Source organism: Oncorhynchus tshawytscha, linkage group LG03 (assembly GCF_018296145.1).
Source record: "Oncorhynchus tshawytscha isolate Ot180627B linkage group LG03, Otsh_v2.0, whole genome shotgun sequence".
NCBI classification, from domain to species: domain Eukaryota; kingdom Metazoa; phylum Chordata; class Actinopteri; order Salmoniformes; family Salmonidae; genus Oncorhynchus; species Oncorhynchus tshawytscha.
In genome coordinates, this window is record NC_056431.1 from 6218245 (window position 1) to 6229107 (window position 10863).

Genomic DNA, 10863 nt, shown 5'->3' on the forward strand with positions numbered 1-10863 from the left:
CACTGCCATTAAGCTAAGGAGCTGCTGGGGATGGGGGGGAGAAGATGACTGTATTTATGACTAAAACAAAGACTGCCAAATGTTCAAGAAAATAAACACCCTTTTGTTTTTTTCTATGAATTGACTTTCTGTGGGTTGTGTTAACATGCGCTGTGTGTGTGTGTGTGTGTGTGAGAGAGCACTGTACATGTGTACACTATGCATGATATTATATTTGGATCTCTCCTTGTTGCTGTTTGTTTATATCACAGTGTACACCCAGTCCCCCTCACTGTACTGGTATGGTATAACTCACATAACCCTGTAGTAAGGACTGTATGATATGTGTCATGAGTCACACACTGACCACCACCACTGTGATAATGTTCTCTGTGTATCAGGTAGTGCCTCAGCCAACTTTCTGTGGGTTGTGTTAACATGCGCTGTGTGTGTGTGTGTGTGTGTGTGTGTGTGTGTGTGAGAGAGCACTGTACATATGTACACTATGCATGATATTATATTTGGATCTCTCCTTGTTGCTGTTTGTTTATATCACAGTGTACACCCAGTCCCCCTCACTGTACTGGTATGGTATAACTCGCATAACCCTGTAGTAAGGACTGTATGATGACTGTATGATATGTGTCATGAGTCACACACTGACCACCACCACTGTGATAATGTTCTCTGTGTATCAGGTAGTGCCTCAGCCAGCTGTCCATAATCATTCTCCCTGACACACATCACACACTCGCCTGCGGTCGGAGTGACACATTTCTCTCTGGCCACCACCACCACCCCCCGTGGCGTGGGGTCTCCAAAGCAGAGAAGGGTTAAGGGATTGGTGGGGCCGGGCCATTCTCTCTCTCGCTCTCTTTAGGTGGGCCATGTGCCATGCTGTCTCATCCTGCTGAAATGGAAACGGGTGATTTCAGATCAGTAAACATGAGTGAGTGAGAACCACTTCAGACTTTTGAGATACACGCCTACAACCCAGATGGAAAACCATTATATCAGATGGGATAGATGGCCATGTGCGTTATGGTGACTGCTACATCTGGCCTAGGGAAGAGGTATGTTGATACAGCAGGGGGAATGAGGGCTTGGAGCATGTGAGGGGTTCGAAGGGATAGCCTTGCATCATTGGCTGATGAGTTGATACCTGTCACGGGGGTGTTATGTGCACCCACCCTCACGTTGCAGGGGCATCACACTCACCCCTGACTGTCCAAACAAGAACACTCCATCCAAAAACAAATATAATGGCCCACGGGTCTAGCTGGCCTGCTCACAGGGACAAGAGGTGTGTATGCCAGTATCGGTGTCGTTAACGTGAGCCCTGACGTGTGTGTGATTAGGTGTCTGCTGTTCTAATAAAGGAAAGCGCTGCGTCTGTCTCTGCCTCATATCACTACCAGGAGTCTCTGTACAGACGTCTTTCTGTTGACTGTCTTACAGGACAGGTGGAGGGAACACCGTCTGGATCAACCAGACGAGATTGGATCTGAACAAGTATCAATCTCAAGTGTGTGTGTGCGCACTGAACTGCTGTGTGTGTTCGAATGCATATGTAAGAAAGTGTGTACACTTGATGTGTGTGTTTAGCTGAGAGTGTGCGGGTGGAAATGCTGAAGTGACCATCAGGGCTATTTTTGAGTCTGTGTCAGTGGCTGCAGATGTGTCGCAAAGGAAGGCTCTGAGATACCAACAGACCCCGTAAGTCTCTGTCTGTCTGTCCATTTCTCACTCTCTACCTGTCCGAGTGTCCGTCCGTCGCAGTCCATCTCTGTCTCTGCCCGTCTGTACACCTCTCACTCTCTGCCCGTCTGTCCATTTCTCACTCTCTACCTGTCCGAGTGTCCGTCCGTCGCAGTCCATCTCTGTCTCTGCCCGTCTGTACACCTCTCACTCTCTGCCCGTCTGTCCACCTCTCACTCTCTGCCCGTCCACTTCTCTCATTTTCAAATCAGATGTTATTTGTCACATGCGCTGAATACAACTGGTGTAGACTTTACCATGAAATGTTTGCTTATTAGCCCTTCCCAACGATGCAGAGTAAAAAACTGAATAATAGTAACACAAGGAATCAAATAAAATACAAGAATGGATCTATATCCAGGGAGTACCAGTACCAGATCAATGTGCAGAGGTACGAGGTATTTGAGGTAGATACAGTTGAAGTCAGAAGTTTACATACACCTTAGCCAAATACATTTAAACTCAGTTTACACAATTCCTGACATTTAATCCTTGTAAAAATTCCTTGTCTTAGGTCAGTTAGGATCACCACTGTTTCAAGAATGTGAAATGTCAGAATAACAGTAGAGAGAATGATTTCTTTTGATTTTCCCATGATGTCAAACAAAGAGGCACTGAGTTTGAAGGTAGGCCTTGAAATACATCTACAGATACACCTCCAATTGACTCAAATTATGTCAATTAGCTTATCAGAAGCTTCTAAAACCATGACATAATTTTCTGGAATTTTCCAAGCTGTTTAAAGGCACAGTCAACTTAGTGTATGTACACTTCTGACCCACTGGAATTGTGATACAGTGAATTATAAGTGAAATAATCTGTAAACAATTGTTGGGAAAATTACTTGTGTCATACACAAAGTAGATGTCCTAACTGACTTGCCAAATCTATAGTTTGTTAACAAGAGATTTGTGGAGTGGTTGACAAATGAGTTTTAATGACTCCAACCTCAGTGTATGTAAACGTCCAACTGAATGTACATGAAGGCGGGGTAAAGTGACGACATCAGAATAGATAAGTGTAAACTAAAGAAGAGTAGTAGCAGCAAATGCCTTGTAACGGTGTGTGTAATGTGTATGTATGTGTTTTTGTGTTGTGTTGGTCTGCGTGTATGTGTGGGACTGTCAATGTAATGTGTGTGGGTTAGTGTGTGCATATGTTTTGTATACAGTATATCACCTAGTGAGTGTGCGTAGGGTCAGTGCAAGATAGTCATTGCAGATAGTTTGGGTACTATTCACTGACTATTTAGTAGTCTGGCTATTTAGCAGTCTTATGGCTCACGGGTAGAAGCTGTCTCAAAGCCTATTGGTCCAAGAGCCAATGCTCCAGTACCATTTGCCGGACGGTAGCAGAGTGAACAGTGGAATTGTTTCAGTTCTTCCTCTGACACCGCCTGATATAGAGGTCCTGGATGGCAGGGAGCTCGGCCACAGTGATGTACTGGACTGACCACACCACTCTTTTCCTGAGGCTGTGATGTGGGTGCCAAGGAAGCTCTCGACCTGCTCCACTACAGCCCTGTAAATGTGGATGGGGGCATGCTCTCCCCTTTTCCCCTGTAGTCCACATTCAGCTAATTGGTCTTTTTCCTCTGTACGTCTCGTTGTCTGTCTCTCCATCTGTCTCTTCCTTCCTCCCTCTCTCTCTATCTCTCTCGCTCTCTCTCTCTCTCTAACCTCAATAGTGTTCTGTGTTCAGGTGTTATGTGCTTGTCTGACCTGCTGGTGTGATGACATAAATATGTGACGCTGTAGAGAACCTAGTCCTCCCTCGTTCTCTCCTTTATTCATCAAGAGAATCTGAATGCTCGTTGCTTCTTCATGTACGAGATTGCATGGCCCACCACTCATCCATACACTGAGTATAGCAAACATTAGGAACACCATCCTAATATTAAGGTTGGAACAGCCTCTATTTCTCTGATGTGGCAAGATGGCGCCGACAGACATGGCAGCTATGCTTCTAGCTCCTAAGCAACTTTGCAGTATTTCGTTTTTTGTGTTATTACATACAGCCGGTAATAACTTTTGGATATCAGAGGAGCAGAATATCTATACAGGTTTTCACTTTCAGATGACAAATATATATATGGACGGACGGAGTCAGTCTATAGTAGTCAGTAGTCTGGATCCTGAGGCTACAGTCAGTCAGTAGGCTATAGTCTGGGTCAGTAGGCTATGGTCCTGGTCAGTAGGCTATGGTCCTGGATCCTGGGCTCAGTCAGTCAGTAGGCTATAGTCTGGGTCAGAGGCATGGTCCTGGTCAGTAGTCAGTCTATAGTAGTCTGGATCCTGAGGCTACAGTCAGTCAGTAGGCTATAGTCTGGGTCAGTAGGCTATGGTCCTGGTCAGTAGGACGGATGGACGGACGGACGTAGTCAGTCTATAGTAGTCAGTAGGCTGTAGTCTGGATCCTGAGGCTACAGTCAGTCAGTAGGCTATAGTCTGGGTCAGTAGGCTATGGTCCTGGTCAGTAGGCTGTGGTCTGGGTCAGTAGGCTATAGTCTGTGTCTTGAGGCTATAGTCATTCAGTAGGCTATAGTCTGGGTCCACAGGCTTTAGTCTGGGTCAGTAGGCTATTGTCAGTCAGTAGGTTATAGTCAGTCAGAAGGCTATATTCTGGGTCAGTAGGCTACAGTCAGTCAGTATGCTATAGTCAGTCAGTAAGCTATAGTCTGGGTCAGTAGACTATAGTCAGTCAATTTGCTAAAGTCTGGGTCAGTAGGCTGTAGTCTGGGTCAGTATCCTATATTCTCAGTCAGTAGGCTATAGTCAGTCAGCAGACGTTAGTCAGTCAATAGGCTATGGTCTGTCAGTAGTCTATAGTCAGTCAGTAGACTATATTCTGGGTCCTTAGGTTATAGTCAGTCAGTAGACTATAATCTGGGTCAGTAGGCTATAGTCATGCAGTAGAATATAGTCAGTCAGTAGACTATAGTCTGGGTCCTTATGCTATAGTCAGTCAAAAGGCTATAGTCTGGGCCAGTAGGCAATAGTCAGTCAGTAGGCTATAGTTTGGGTTAGAAGGCTATAGTCTGGGTCAGTAATCTATAGTCAGTCAATTGGCTAAAGTCTGGGTCAGTAGGCTATAGTCAGTCAGTAGGCTGTAGTCTGGATCCTGAGGCTATAGTCAGTCAGTAGGCTATAGTCTCAGTCAGTAGGCTATAGTCAGTAATTAGGCTATAGTCTCAGTCAGTAGGCTATAGTCAGTAATTAGGCTATAGTCAGTAAGTAGACGATAGTTTGGGTCAGTGGGCTATAGTCTGGGTCATTTGGCTATAGTCTGGGTCCGTAGGCTAAAGTCAGTCAGCAGGCTGTGGTCTGGGGCAGTAGACTATAGTCAGTCAATATCCTATAGACTGGGTCAGTAGGCTATAGTCTGGGTCAGTAGCCTATTGTCATTCAGTGGTCTATAGTATGGGTCCTTAGGCTATAGTCTGGGTCTTGAGGCTATTGTCATTCAGTGGTCTATAGTATGGGTCAGCAGGCTTTAGTCTGGGTCAGTAGTCTATAGTCAGTCAGTAGGCTATATTCTGGGTCAGTTTGCTACAGTCAGTCAGTAAGCTATATTCTGGGTTAGTAGGCTATAATCAGCCAGTTGGCTATAATCTGGGTAAAGAGACTATTGTCAGTCAGTGGGCTATAGTCTGGGTCAGTATGCTATAATCAGTCAGATGTCTGTTGTCTGGGTCAGTGTACTATTGTCTGGGAAAGTAGGCTGTAGTCTGGGAAGGTAGGCGATAGTCAGTCAGTAGGCTATATTCAGTCAGTAGGCTATTGTCAGTCAGTAGGCTGTAGTCTGGGTCAGTAGCCTATATTCAGTCAGTAGGCTATAGGCTGGGTCAGTAACCTATAGTCTGGGTCCGTAACCTATAGTCTGGGTCTGTAACCTATTGTCAGTCAGTAGCTGTTGTCTTAGTCAGTAGGCTATAGTCTGGGTCAGTAGGCTATAGTCTGGGTCAGTAGGCTATAGTCTGGGTCAGTGGGCTATAGTCTGGGTCAGTATGCTGTAGTCTTGATCAGTATATTATAGTCTGGGTTCTTATGATGTAGTATGGGTCAGTAGGCTATTGTCTGGGTAGGTAGGCAGTAGTCAGTCAGTAGACTATAGACATTCAGTAGGCTATAGTCAGTCAGTAGGCTGTAGTCTGGGTCAGTAGGCTATTGTCAGTCAGTAGGCTATTGTCTGGGTTCTTAGGCTGTAGTATGGGTCAGTAGGCTATTGTCAGTCAGTGGGCTATAGTCTGGGTCCTTAGGCTGTAGTCAGTCAGTAGGCTGTAGTCTGGGTCAGTGGGCTGTAGTCAGTCAGTAGGATGTAGTTTAGGTCAGTAGGCAGTAGTCTGGGTCAGTAGACCATAGTATGGGTAAGTAGGCTATAGTCAGTCAGTTGACTATTGTCTTGGTCAGTATGCTATAGTCAGTCAGTAGGCTGTAGTCTGGGTCAGTAGACTGTAGTCTGGGTAGGTAGGCTGTAGTCAGTAGGCTATAGACAATCTGTAGGCTGGGTGAGTAGGCTGTCATCTGGGTCAGTAGGTTTTGGTCCGGGTCAGTTGGCTATAGTCAGTCAGTAGACTATAGTCAGTAAGTAGACTGTAGTCTGGGTCAGTAGACTGTAGTCTGGGTAGGTACACTGTAGTCAGTCAGTAGGTTATAGTCAGTCAGTTGGCTATAGTCTGTGTCGGTATGCTGTCATCTGGGTCAGTAGGCTATGGTCTGGGTCAGTATGCTATAGTCAGTAGGCTGTAGTGTGGGTCAGTGGGCTATGGTCTTGGTCAGTAGGTTTTGTTCTGGGTCAGTAGTCTATAGTCAGTCAGTGGGCTATAGTCAGTCAGTAGTCTATAGTTAGTCAGTAGGCTATAGTCTCGGTCAGTGGGCTATGGTCTTGGTCAGTAGGTTTTGTTCTGGGTCAGTAGTCTATAGTCAGTCAGTAGGCTATTGTCAGTCAGTAGACTATGGTCTTGGTCAGTGGGCCAGTCTGTATACTATAGTCTGGGTCTTTGGGCTATAGTCTGGCTCAGTAAACTGTAGTCAGTCAGTAGGCTTTTGTCTGGGTCCCTAGGCTGTAGTCTGGGTCAATAGGCTATAGTCTGGGTCAATAGACTATAGTCAGTCAGTAGATTGTAGTCTGGGTCAGTAGGCTGTTATAGTCTGGGTCAGTAGACTATAGTCTGGGTATGTAGGCTATAGTCAGTCAGTAGACTATAGACATTCAGTTGGCTATAGTCAGCAAGTAGGGTGTATTCTGGGTCAAAAGCCTATAGTCAGTCAGTAGACTATAGTTAGTCAGTAGGCTATAGTCTGGGTCCTTAGGCTGTAGTCAGTCAGTAGGCTATGGTCTTGGTCAGTAGACTATAGTCATTCAGTAGGCTATAGTCAGTCAGTAGGCTTTGGTCAGTCGGTAGGCTATAGTCAGTCAGTAGGCTATTGTCAGTCAGTAGGCTGTAGTCTGGGTCAGTAGACTGTAGTCTGGGTAGGTAGGCTGTAGTCAGTCAGTAGGCTATAATATTCTGTAGGCTGGGTCAGTAGGCTGTCATCTGAGTCAGTAGGTTTTGGTCTGGGTCAGTAGGCTATAGTCAGTCAGTGGGCTATAGTCAGTCAATATGCTATAGTCTGAGTCAGTAGGCTGTCATCTGGGTCAGTAGACTGTAGTCTGGGTCAGTAGGCTATAGTCAGTCAGTAGACTATGGTCCTTGTCTGTGGGCTATATTCTAGGTCAGTAGGCTGTACTCAGTCAGTAGCCTATAGTCAGTCCAGTCAGTAGGTTGTAGTCTGGGTCAGTAGACTATAGTCAGTCTATACTATTGTCTGGGTCAGTAGGCTACATTCAAGTGAGTCAGTAGGCTATATTCAGTCTGTAGCCTATTGTCTTGGTCAGTAGACTATGATCAGTCGGTAGGCTATTGTCAGTCGGTAGGCTATTGTCAGTCAGTAGGCTATTGTCAGTCAGTAGGCTGTAGTCTGGGTAGGTAGGCTGTAGTCAGTCAGTAGGCTATAATATTCTGTAGGCTGGGTCAGTAGGCTGTCATCTGAGTCAGTAGGTTTTGGTCTGGGTCAGTAGGCTATAATCAGTCAGTGGGCTATAGTCAGTCAGTAGACTGTAGTCTAGGTCATTAGGCTGTAGTCAGTCAGTAGGATGTAGTCTGGGTCAGTAGACTATAGTATGGGTATGTAGGCTATAGTCAGTCAGTAGACTATAGTCATTCAGTAGCCTATAGTCAGTCAGTAGGCTGTAGTCAGTCAGTAGGCTATTGTCAGTCAGTAGACTATAGTCAGTCAGTAGACTATAGTCAGTCAGTAGGCTATAGTCAGTCAGTAGACTACAGTCAGTCAGTAGACTATAGTCAGTCAGTAGACTATAGTCAGTCAGTAGACTATAGTCAGTCAGTAGACTATAGTCAGTCAGTAGGCTGTAGTCAGTCAGTAGGCTATAGTCAGTCAGTAGACTGTAGTCTGGGTCAGTAGGCTATAGTCTTTGTCTGTGGGCTATATTCTTGGTCCATAGGCTGTACTCAGTCAGTAGGCTATAGTTAGTCCAGTCAGTAGGTTGTAGTCTGGGTCAGTAGGCTATAGTCAGTCTGTATACTATAGTCTGGGTCAGTAGGATATAGGATATCTCAGTAGGATATCTCTCTACATCCCCCTCTCTCTCTCCCTCTGACCCCCTCTATCTCTCCCTCTGACCCCCTCTATCTCTCTCTACATCCCTCTCTGTCCCTCGAACCCCCCACACTGCTCTCCCCTTCCTGTAACAGTAATCTACAGTGCTTTGGTAGCCTCAGCATAGAATGGAAACACTCAGCTCAAATCCTTTCTATACTTTTCAAATATTGTATTTTATATTCTCCATTCATCTTGCCTACAGTCATGTCTCTGATTCACTCTGATGTTTATTTTGCTGGTAAGCAAAACAACTGAATCCCACTGTACACCTTCTCTCATGGTGATGTCATATGTTTATTCATGCCAGGTGTTTTAGAATAGGATCAGTTTCACTCTCTCGCTGTCCCTGTCACAGTCACCATTACAGCTCTTTTCCGGACCAACTTCTGGATTGATTTTCCCTTTGACCTGCAGGAGCTCCCAGCCTTCGCTATCATTGGGTGAGAGCGCTTAATAAACATTCTACACACCCCTTTTAGACCCTACAGTCTTCAACTGAACTTCACCCACTTTGTGATGGTGTGGGGATCAATGGGATTGTGTGTGTGTGTGTCTTCCTGACTCCCTGTTGTAGAGTCTCCTGTGGGTTCCTGACTCTCTATCCCCTGTCTGTCTGTTGTAGAATCTCCTGTGGGTTCCTGACTCTCTGTCCCCTGTCTTTCTGTTGTAGAGTCAAATCAAAATCAAATCAAATGTATTTATATAGCCCTTCGTACATCAGCTGATATCTCAAAGTGCTGTACAGAAACCCAGCCTAAAACCCCAAACAGCAAGCAATGCAGGTGTAGAAGCACGGTGGCTAGGAAAAACTCCCTAGAAAGGCCAAAACCTAGGAAGAAACCTAGAGAGGAACCAGGCTATGTGGGGTGGCCAGTCCTCTTCTGGCTGTGCCGGGTGGAGATTATAACAGAACATGGCCAAGATGTTCAAATGTTCATAAATGACCAGCATGGTCGAATAATAATCAGGCAGAACAGTTGAAACTGGAGCAGCAGCACGGTCAGGTGGACTGGGGACAGCAAGGAGTCATCATGTCAGGTAGTCCTGGGGCACGGTCCTAGGGCTCAGGTCCTCCGAGAGAGAGAAAGAAAGAGAGAATTAGAGAGAGCATATGTGGGGTGGCCAGTCCTCTTCTGGCTGTGCCGGGTGGAGATTATAACAGAACATGGCCAAGATGTTCAAATGTTCATAAATGACCAGCATGGTTGAATAATAATACGGCAGAACAGTTGAAACTGGAGCAGCAGCACGGCCAGCTGGACTGGGGACAGCAAGGAGTCATCATGTCAGGTAGTCCTGGGGCATGGTCCTAGGGCTCAGGTCCTCCGAGAGAGAGAAGGAGAGAATTAGAGAACGCACACTTAGATTCACACAGGACACCGAATAGGACAGGAGAAGTACTCCAGATATAACAAACTGACCCTAGCCCCCCGACACATAAACTACTGCAGCATAAATACTGGAGGCTGAGACAGGAGGGGTCAGGAGACACTGTGGCCCCATCTGAGGACACCCCCGGACAGAGTCTCCTGTGGGTTCCTTACTCTCTTTCCCCTGTCTGTCTGTTGTAGAATCTCCTGTAAATTCCTGACTCTCTGTCCCCTGTCTGTTGTAGAATCTCCTGTGGATTCCTGATTCCCTGTCCCTTGTCTGTTGTAGAATCTCCTGTGGGTTCCTGACTCTCTGTCCCCTGTCTGTCTGTTGTAGAATCTCCTGTGGGTTCCTGACTCTCTGTCCCCTGTCTGTCTGTTGTAGAATCTCCTGTGGGTTCCTGACTCTCTGTCCCCTGTCTGTCTGTTGTAGAATCTCCTGTGGGTTCTTGGGGGCCTTCTTTGTCTACCTGAACAGACAGGTGGTTCTAGTGATGAGGAGACAGACGTCTCTCACACGCTTTCTGACCAAGCAGTGAGACATCACGCACGCACGCACTCATATACACAGTACACATACACAGTACATACACACAGTACATACACACAGTACACACACACACACAGTACATACACACAGTACACACACACACACAGTACACACACACAGTACACACACACAGTACATACACACAGTACATACACACAGTACACACAAACAGTACATACACACAGTACATATGTGACAGGTTAAAGGAAATATTCATAGCCTGTTATACATTAAAAAGTATTAGTAAGTTCATAGTATGTGAGGATCTTAAAACATCTAAGGTTAAAAAGATGCATTCAGTATTAGTTGATAGAGATTGATAACATTCATATAATTGTGTTAAAGTTCAAATCTGTCAAAGGGTACGAATTGTGAGAGTAATGTGTAAACGTTATATTGATTACTTTATTTTGTGGTGCCTAAAAGTGTTAATCTGTGATCTACGAAATGCTCTTAATCTATGAGCCGGAGATCGATTGCTCTGGTCTCCACCCATATTCCTGGGGAAAATCGCGGTCTTTTCTCATTACGCTAAACGTTGAAT